At 44.7% G+C, this 10,000-nt stretch overlaps 1 long non-coding RNA gene and 2 other non-coding genes across 3 annotated transcripts in view; all 3 read left to right on the forward strand.

Moving 5' to 3' along the window:
• Positions 1–9,478, forward strand: part of LOC126877340 (uncharacterized) — an 18,780-nt gene extending 9,302 nt beyond the window's left edge. The window contains exon 3 of the long non-coding RNA XR_007694934.1: positions 9,464–9,478. This is a non-coding gene — a long non-coding RNA (uncharacterized LOC126877340). The remainder of the gene's footprint in view (positions 1–9,463) is intronic.
• On the forward strand, positions 4,649–6,571 carry LOC126877344 (small subunit ribosomal RNA). Its single transcript, XR_007694938.1, has one exon. It is a non-coding gene; the product is annotated as a small subunit ribosomal RNA (ribosomal RNA).
• A 479-nt stretch (positions 9,479–9,957) lies between the features above and the next one.
• Positions 9,958–10,000, forward strand: part of LOC126877352 (5.8S ribosomal RNA) — a 155-nt gene continuing 112 nt past the window's right edge. The window contains exon 1 of the ribosomal RNA XR_007694945.1: positions 9,958–10,000. This exon is cut by the window's right edge and continues 112 nt beyond it. This is a non-coding gene — a ribosomal RNA (5.8S ribosomal RNA).

Genomic DNA, 10,000 nt, shown 5'->3' on the forward strand with positions numbered 1-10,000 from the left:
GCTCGTCTTGCGCGCGCGCGCGCGCGCGCTTTTTCAAATATTTTTAAACGTTTTTTCGCGTTTTTTCCCGTTTCTTCGCGTTTTTTCCCGTTTTTTCCCGTTTTTTTCCCGTTTTCCACGTTTTTTCCCGTTTCACGAGAGAGACGAAAACGAGGAAAATAATCGCGACAAATGCTCGCTCGCTGCGCTCGCTCGGACGAATATAGCCCAACCCAAAACCGATCCCGAGCGTTCGAACGAAGATTTCGATGAAATCGAAGAACGAACGCGAAAGGGATTGGTTTTGGGTTGGGCTATTTTTTTTTCGAGCGAGCGGAGCGAGCGAGCAACGCGTAAGAGCGTATCGTTGCGTCGCAGGGACTTTGAAATATTCGCCACTGTTCGAACGTTCGAGTCGAAATAACTCGAGAAAAAGCGTTATGACGCATCGAAATTATCAGTGAAATCGTTACGTATCGACGAAATCTAGTCGAAAGTAGCGATTTCACTTTATTTTTTTAAAAAATTTCGTCCTCCGGACCAACGTGACCGGGACGTTGGAACTTAGAATTTTTTCGCACCGTTACGAAAGTACCGAAAGTTCAACTCGAAATAACTCGGGAAAAAGCGTTATAAGGTATAGAAATTTTGCGTGAAATCGTTACGTATCGACGAAATCTAGTCGAACGTAACGATTTCACTTTATTTTTTTAAAAAATTTCGTCCTCCGGACCAACGTGACCGGGACGTTGGAACTTAGAATTTTTTCGCCCCGTTACGAAAGTACCGAAAGTTCAACTCGAAATAACTCGCCAAAAAGCGTTATAACGTATCGAACTTTTGTATGAAATCGTTACGTTTCGACGAAATCTAGTCGAAAGTAGCGATTTCACTTTATTTTTTTAAAAAATTTCGTCCACCGGACCAACGTGACCGGGACGTTGGAACTTAGAATTTTTTCGCACCGCTACGAAAAGGCCGAAAGTTCAACTCGAAATAACTCGCCAAAAAGCGTTATAACGTATCGAAATTTTGCGTGAAATCGTTACGTTTCGACGAAATCTAGTCGAAAGTAGCGATTTCACTTTATTTTTTTAAAAAATTTCGTCCTCCGGACCAACCTGACCGGGACGTTGGAACTTAGAATTTTTTCGCCCCGTTACGAAAGTACCGAAAGTTCAACTCGAAATAACTCGCTAAAAAGCGTTATAACGTATCGAAATTTTGCGTGAAATCGTTACGTATCGACGAAATCTAGTCGAAAGTAGCGATTTCACTTTATTTTTTTAAAAAATTTCACCCTCCGGACCAACGTGACCGGGACGTTGGAACTTAGAATTTTTTCGCCCCGTTACGAAAGTACCGAAAGTTCAACTCGAAATAACTCGGGAAAAAGTGTTATAAGGTATAGAAATTTTGTGTGAAATCGTTATGTTTCAACGAAATCTAGTCGAAAGTAGCGATTTCACTTTATTTTTTTGAAAAATTTCATCCTCCGGACCAACGTGACTGGGACGTTGGAACTTAGAATTTTTTCGCACCGCTACGAAAAGGCCGAAAGATCCCCTCCAAATAACTCGTTAAAAAGTGTTAGAAGGTATGAATATTTTACAAGAAATCGTTATAACTCGATAAAATACGTCGGGATTAAGCGTTTATATCGTCGGCAGACGGATATAAAAACGTTTGGACCGACACGACCGGTCGTTGGAACATAGAAAAATTCCGAGCCGGTACGTTGGGACTTAGAAAAATTCCGAGGGCGAAAAAGTTTTTTCGAGTTTATTCGTTAAAAAGCGTTACAAGGTATGAATTTTTTTGCATAAATCGACGTAACTCGACGAAATACGTCGGGATTAATGGTTTATTTCCGTCCGAGAACGATTTTTAAAAACGGACCTATGCGGCCGGTCGTTCGTACTTAGAAAATTTTCGGACCGAACACTCTTTTTCGATTAATTCGTTAAAAAGCGTTATAACGTACGAATATTTTTCAAGAAATCGTTATAACTCGATAAAATACGTCGGGATTAAGCGTTTATATCGTCGGCAGACGGATATAAAAACGTTTGGACCGACACGACCGGTCGTTGGAACATAGAAAAATTCCGAGCCGGTACGTTGGGACTTAGAAAAATTCCGAGGGCGAAAAAGTTTTTTCGAGTTTATTCGTTAAAAAGCGTTACAAGGTATGAATTTTTTTGCATAAATCGACGTAACTCGACGAAATACGTCGGGATTAATGGTTTATTTCCGTCCGAGAACGATTTTTAAAAACGGACCTATGCGGCCGGTCGTTCGTACTTAGAAAATTTTCGGACCGAACACTCTTTTTCGATTAATTCGTTAAAAAGCGTTATAACGTACGAATATTTTTCAAGAAATCGTTATAACTCGATAAAATACGTCGGGATTAAGCGTTTGTATCGTCGGCAGACGGATATAAAAACGTTTGGACCGACACGACCGGTCGTTGGAACATAGAAAAATTCCGAGCCGGTACGTTGGGACTTAGAAAAATTCCGAGGGCGAAAAAGTTTTTTCGAGTTTATTCGTTAAAAAGCGTTACAAGGTATGAATTTTTTTGCATAAATCGACGTAACTCGACGAAATACGTCGGGATTAATGGTTTATTTCCGTCCGAGAACGATTTTTAAAAACGGACCTATGCGGCCGGTCGTTCGTACTTAGAAAATTTTCGGACCGAACACTCTTTTTCGATTAATTCGTTAAAAAGCGTTATAACGTACGAATATTTTTCAAGAAATCGTTATAACTCGATAAAATACGTCGGGATTAAGCGTTTATATCGTCGGCAGACGGATATAAAAACGTTTGGACCGACACGACCGGTCGTTGGAACATAGAAAAATTCCGAGCCGGTACGTTGGGACTTAGAAAAATTCCGAGGGCGAAAAAGTTTTTTCGAGTTTATTCGTTAAAAAGCGTTACAAGGTATGAATTTTTTTGCATAAATCGACGTAACTCGACGAAATACGTCGGGATTAATGGTTTATTTCCGTCCGAGAACGATTTTTAAAAACGGACCTATGCGGCCGGTCGTTCGTACTTAGAAAATTTTCGGACCGAACACTCTTTTTCGATTAATTCGTTAAAAAGCGTTATAACGTACGAATATTTTTCAAGAAATCGTTATAACTCGATAAAATACGTCGGGATTAAGCGTTTATATCGTCGGCAGACGGATATAAAAACGTTTGGACCGACACGACCGGTCGTTGGAACATAGAAAAATTCCGAGCCGGTACGTTGGGACTTAGAAAAATTCCGAGGGCGAAAAAGTTTTTTCGAGTTTATTCGTTAAAAAGCGTTACAAGGTATAAATTTTTTTACGGGAATCGTTCTATCTCTATTAAATACGTCGGGATTAAACATTTTTATCGATTTTTTCAAAAAATTAGCGTTCGTCGAACTGACACGACTGGGATATTTTTCTAATTTTTTCGTTAATTAACGTTACAAGGTATATATTTTTTTGCATATTTCTACTTATTTTAACGTATTGTAATTGATTATAAACTTATTTTTTGTCCGTATTCGATAAAAGAGTATGTTTACTGATGCAATTTTTCGGTGAAAAAAAAATTAATTTTTTGGTAAAAATGCATTTCTATTATGTTAATAAAACGTCTGGTAATGTATTTCGATGGTTGGATATTGGCTTTGTATAGTAGTGATCGAGCGTTCGCGAGACTAAGTTCCAGCGTCCCTTCCGAACGGTACGTTGCTACGGAGGTTTTGCACCGTAAGCGCGCGGCCGCTAGCCCGGCCGGCGCCGGCCTTCCGGCTGGCGCTTTCGTATCTATAAGAGAGACGTCGAGCCGGACGGTTCGGTCGGAACAGCGTTGAGCGCGTGGCTATTCTACGGCCTCGGTTGAGAATTCAGTCACCGCTCCTCGAGTCTTAGTGTATTTTACGCTATTTCTCGACTGTTCCTCCGTTCTCGTTCTGGTTTTTTCTCTACACTGCTGCGCCGCGGGTCGCTGTCCTGGACGTAATGACCAAATATCGTGGCAAGGTTCCCCTGAGTCGGGAAGCTGGTGACCTGTGTGTACGTATTCTAACAAAAATTGTTAGATGCGTGTGTGCTTGTACTAACTGAGCATCGATTCATTCAAAAGAGTATAACCGTCTGCTTTCTATAAAAACTTCTGCTTTCGCAGAAGTATCCGATGAGGCGGTAGGAGCGTACTATCTTTGCGTAGTATGTCTTCTGCCGAAAATGTTCTACCGATTGAAAGAATATTCTTACGGTATGTCCAGCGCGACGCACTGGGATACGCGCTTGTTCGTTCAGCGTGAGGTGCGTATACGTGCTTTACCGCTAAGATATTCTAATAAGTCTTTTTACACGAAGACAGCATTATGGAAATGTTCCTTTAGAAGTACGATTCTAAACATTTTATATAAGACTATGAGAAAGAGAGAGAGAGAAGAGAGGAGGTGGAGTTGAGAATTACAAAGTGGCTGCGAGCGGCGTTCGAAGATTATTACTGAACTATGGGTGTATCTCGAACGTCGCTAGGAGATATATTTTATAGATATATCTATCTTAAGAACGAAAAGTCTCGTCGTACGGTGCTTACGTCCCACCTACGACACGAAGAGAACTTAAACGAAATTTATAAGAATTGTTATACGAATAAGATCCCTGGTTGATCCTGCCAGTAGTCATATGCTTGTCTCAAAGATTAAGCCATGCATGTCTCAGTACATGCCGCATTAAGGTGAAACCGCGAATGGCTCATTAAATCAGTTATGGTTTCTTAGATCATACCTACATTTACTTGGATAACTGTGGTAATTCTAGAGCTAATACATGCAAACAGATTCCGACCAGAGATGGTAGGAATGCTTTTATTAGATCAAAACCAATCGGTGGCGGATGGCTCGTCTGTCCGTCCATCGTTTGTTTTGGTGACTCTGAATAACTTTGTGCTGATCGCATGGTCATCTAGCACCGGCGACGCATCTTTCAAATGTCTGCCTTATCAACTGTCGATGGTAGGTTCTGCGCCTACCATGGTTGTAACGGGTAACGGGGAATCAGGGTTCGATTCCGGAGAGGGAGCCTGAGAAACAGCTACCACATCCAAGGAAGGCAGCAGGCGCGCAAATTACCCACTCCCGGCACGGGGAGGTAGTGACGAAAAATAACGATACGGGACTCATCCGAGGCCCCGTAATCGGAATGAGTACACTTTAAATCCTTTAACGAGGACCAATTGGAGGGCAAGTCTGGTGCCAGCAGCCGCGGTAATTCCAGCTCCAATAGCGTATATTAAAGTTGTTGCGGTTAAAAAGCTCGTAGTTGAATCTGTGTGTCACAGTGTCGGTTCACCGCTCGCGGTGTTTAACTGGCATTATGTGGTACGTCCTATCGGTGGGCTTAGCTCCTCGCGGGCGGTCCAACTAATATCCCATCGCGGTGCTCTTCACTGAGTGTCGAGGTGGGCCGATACGTTTACTTTGAACAAATTAGAGTGCTTAAAGCAGGCTACCTTCGCCTGAATACTGTGTGCATGGAATAATGGAATAGGACCTCGGTTCTATTTTGTTGGTTTTCGGAGCCCCGAGGTAATGATTAATAGGGACAGATGGGGGCATTCGTATTGCGACGTTAGAGGTGAAATTCTTGGATCGTCGCAAGACGGACAGAAGCGAAAGCATTTGCCAAAAATGTTTTCATTAATCAAGAACGAAAGTTAGAGGTTCGAAGGCGATCAGATACCGCCCTAGTTCTAACCATAAACGATGCCAGCCAGCGATCCGCCGAAGTTCCTCCGATGACTCGGCGGGCAGCTTCCGGGAAACCAAAGCTTTTGGGTTCCGGGGGAAGTATGGTTGCAAAGCTGAAACTTAAAGGAATTGACGGAAGGGCACCACCAGGAGTGGAGCCTGCGGCTTAATTTGACTCAACACGGGAAACCTCACCAGGCCCGGACACCGGAAGGATTGACAGATTGATAGCTCTTTCTTGATTCGGTGGGTGGTGGTGCATGGCCGTTCTTAGTTGGTGGAGCGATTTGTCTGGTTAATTCCGATAACGAACGAGACTCTAGCCTGCTAAATAGACGTAACTTATGGTATCTCGAAGGCCCCCGGCTTCGGTCGGTGGGTTTTTACTACCAACGTACAAACAAATCTTCTTAGAGGAACAGGCGGCTTCTAGCCGCACGAGATTGAGCAATAACAGGTCTGTGATGCCCTTAGATGTTCTGGGCCGCACGCGCGCTACACTGAAGGAATCAGCGTGTTTTCCCTGGCCGAAAGGCCCGGGTAACCCGCTGAACCTCCTTCGTGCTAGGGATTGGGGCTTGCAATTATTCCCCATGAACGAGGAATTCCCAGTAAGCGCGAGTCATAAGCTCGCGTTGATTACGTCCCTGCCCTTTGTACACACCGCCCGTCGCTACTACCGATTGAATGATTTAGTGAGGTCTTCGGACTGGTGCGCGGCCAATGTGATAAGCATTGCCGATGTTACCGGGAAGATGACCAAACTTGATCATTTAGAGGAAGTAAAAGTCGTAACAAGGTTTCCGTAGGTGAACCTGCGGAAGGATCATTAACGATACGATACCAAAAGAATTTGACTTGAACACATATAAAAACTATGAAATATATATCACAATGGTCGGTAAGGAGCCGTACTCCTCCTGTATCGACGAAAGTATATACGACGTATTAACAAGCTATATACTTTAACAAACGAAAACGCCAGGGAGCTTGGCAACCTCCGTTGGCACGAATAGAAATATTCTTAAGGAGGAGACGACCCTCCAGCTACGGAATTATACGAAGAGAAGGTGGCACTCTCTCTCGATCATCGGGATGAAGAGATATATATATACAAGTATAAAAACGAAATGCGAATGAAACTTATTCGAGGCGCCTGCGTGAGGTCGTAAACAGAAAGACCCGCCGTCTCCGAATAAAACATATAACATATAATATATATATATATGAAATTCTAATAAAAGGGAACTCTAGCTTCGAAAGAGCCAACAAAAGTTAAGGCTCGATATCAAACGAAAAAATTACGATGGAAACCAGGTGTAAAGAGAAATGCAGTCGTGGCGCCTGCGAGAGGCCGTACACAGAAAGACCCGCCGTCACGATCTCGTATTTCGTATTTGCATCGTGGAAACCGTACAAACGAAATATAAAAGTCCATGCAAACTAATAAGAAAATCTCTAAAGTGCCTCGTGTCGGAGTGATCATGCTCGCCTATTCTCTTCTATGTTTCGTGGTCTGTGTTGCGTTTGTTCTCCTCCTAGCAACGGGACATATCGAAGACTCCTCTTTGGGATCGAACGAAGCGTCTAGAACGAGTCGACGAGAGCGAAAGAACTTGTAGCGAGTCGCGCAGAGCGAAAGGATACCGATATACATCTTCGAAGGTTCTCTTCGAAGATCCATGGATACCTTCTGCGTCGACTTCTCTCGTCTCTTTCATCGAAACTCTCGTCGTTCTCGAAACGTGCTTCCTACCCAAAGGGCGTGTGCTCTTCGTATGTCGTTTCGTTCGAAATAACGAAACCACGTGTAACATACTCGTGGATCGGGTAACCTAGAACGAAGACGCATCGCGTGGATGTTGGCCCGCTATGCGACGATGACCGATGATGATGATGATGATGATGATGATGATATGATGATGATGTCGATGTCGACGACGACGACGATGAAGACGATGTGTAGCAACGATTCGTAACTAGTCTAGCCGAAGTTCGTTCAGAGGGGAACGCCGCCGGCTTCGAAGCCTCGATGTCGTGAGTCGGACACCCGTGCCGTCGCTAGAGTTTTTCAAACTCTGCTTCTGGATATTGGGACGAAAGACCGCTCGAGGACGACGACAGCCGTGCGTGCGTATCCCATCGAATTTTTTTTACACCACCTGAACGAGACTAAAGTTTCGTCTAGTTGATCGTCTACCGTCGCATAATGTATATTATATACCGTTCAGAGGGGACCGGCTGTCTATCCTCGTTGTCGTGAGTCGGACACCCGTGCCGTCGCTAGAGTTTTTCAAACTCTGCTTCTGGATATCGGGACGAAAGACCGCGCGAGGACGACGGATGCGAGTCCCATCGAATTTTTGACTTACACACTACCTGAACGAGACTTAAAGTTTCATATTATATACCGTTCAGAGGGGACCGGCTGTCTATCCTCGTTGTCGTGAGTCGGACACCCGTGCCGTCGCTAGAGTTTTTCAAACTCTGCTTCTGGATATCGGGACGAAAGACCGCGCGAGGACGACGGATGCGAGTCCCATCGAATTTTTGACTTACACACTACCTGAACGAGACTTAAAGTTTCATATAATATACCGTTCAGAGGGGACCGGCTGTCTTTCCTCGTTGTCGTGAGTCGGACACCCGTGCCGTCGCTAGAGTTTTTCAAACTCTGCTTCTGGATATCGGGACGAAAGACCGCGCGAGGACGACGGATGCGAGTCCCATCGAATTTTTTATTTACACACTACCTGAACGAGACTTAAAGTTTCATCCAGTTTGTCGTCTATCATCGCATATATAATATACCGTTCAGAGGGGACCGGCTGTCTATCCTCGTTGTCGTGAGTCGGACACCCGTGCCGTCGCTAGAGTTTTTCAAACTCTGCTTCTGGATATCGGGACGAAAGACCGCGCGAGGACGACGGATGCGAGTCCCATCGAATTTTTGACTTACACACTACCTGAACGAGACTTAAAGTTTCATATAATATACCGTTCAGAGGGGACCGGCTGTCTTTCCTCGTTGTCGTGAGTCGGACACCCGTGCCGTCGCTAGAGTTTTTCAAACTCTGCTTCTGGATATCGGGACGAAAGACCGCGCGAGGACGACGGATGCGAGTCCCATCGAATTTTTGATTTACACACTACCTGAACGAGACTTAAAGTTTCATCCAGTTTGTCGTCTATCATCTCATATATAATATACCGTTCAGAGGGGACCGGCTGTCTATCCTCGTTGTCGTGAGTCGGACACCCGTGCCGTCGCTAGAGTTTTTCAAACTCTGCTTCTGGATGTTGGGACGAAAGACCGCGCGAGGACGATGGATGCGTGTCCCATCGAATTTTTGATTTACAAGACACACACTACCTGAACGAGACTAAAGTTTCATCGAGTTTATCATCGCATAACCCGTTCGGAGGGGACCGGCTGTCTATCCTCGTTGTCGTGAGTCGGACACCCGTGCCGTCGCTAGAGTTTTTCAAACTCTGCTTCTGGATATCGGGACGAAAGACCGCGCGAGGACGATGGCTGCGAGTCCCATCGAATTTTTGTTTTTTTTTTTTTTTTTAAAGAAAAAACACCACCCGAACGGAGATGTGTTCTATCTTTCGTCGATTTTTCATGCTTTCAGTCGGTCGCGTGGTCGCCATCCGTTCGGAGGGGATCGCCGGCTTCGAAACCTCGATGTCGTGAGTCGGACACCCGTGCCGTCGCTAGAGTTTTTCAAACTCTGCTTCTGGATATTGGGACGAAAGACCGCTCGAGGCGGACGGCCGCGCGAATCCCATCGAATCTTTACTATCACCCGAACGATGGAGAGATGCACGCGCGCTGTTTCTTGAATAATTGGACGAGAGAGTAGAATCAAACACATATATAACATGGGCTAGCCACCGTGCTTACTCGTTCGCGAGATCGTGTGCTGTACAGAGGATTCAGAATCGGGTGTATATATCCCCGTCGTTTCCTGACGAACGGAGCTTCGATCTCGATGGTTGTTATATATCATAATGTACTTTACGCCCGGCCGGCGAACGCGCGTATCTTCGCGCGTTCGTCGTTTTCTTTTTTTTTCGAACGTTTTTGTGTCGTCAATCCTATGGCGACTTCTGCGCGTTCGATTCCCGTTGGTCGAACGTGACGGAACTCGGCTTCGCTAGAACCGAGAAGAGTACATTTGAGTATTGAACTGTTGTAAATTTATAAAAGATTACCCTGAACGGTGGATCACTTGGCTCGTGGGTCGATGAAGAA

The sequence above is a fragment of the Bombus huntii genome, unplaced genomic scaffold (genome assembly GCF_024542735.1).
Source record: "Bombus huntii isolate Logan2020A unplaced genomic scaffold, iyBomHunt1.1 ctg00000149.1, whole genome shotgun sequence".
Lineage (NCBI taxonomy): Eukaryota > Metazoa > Arthropoda > Insecta > Hymenoptera > Apidae > Bombus > Bombus huntii.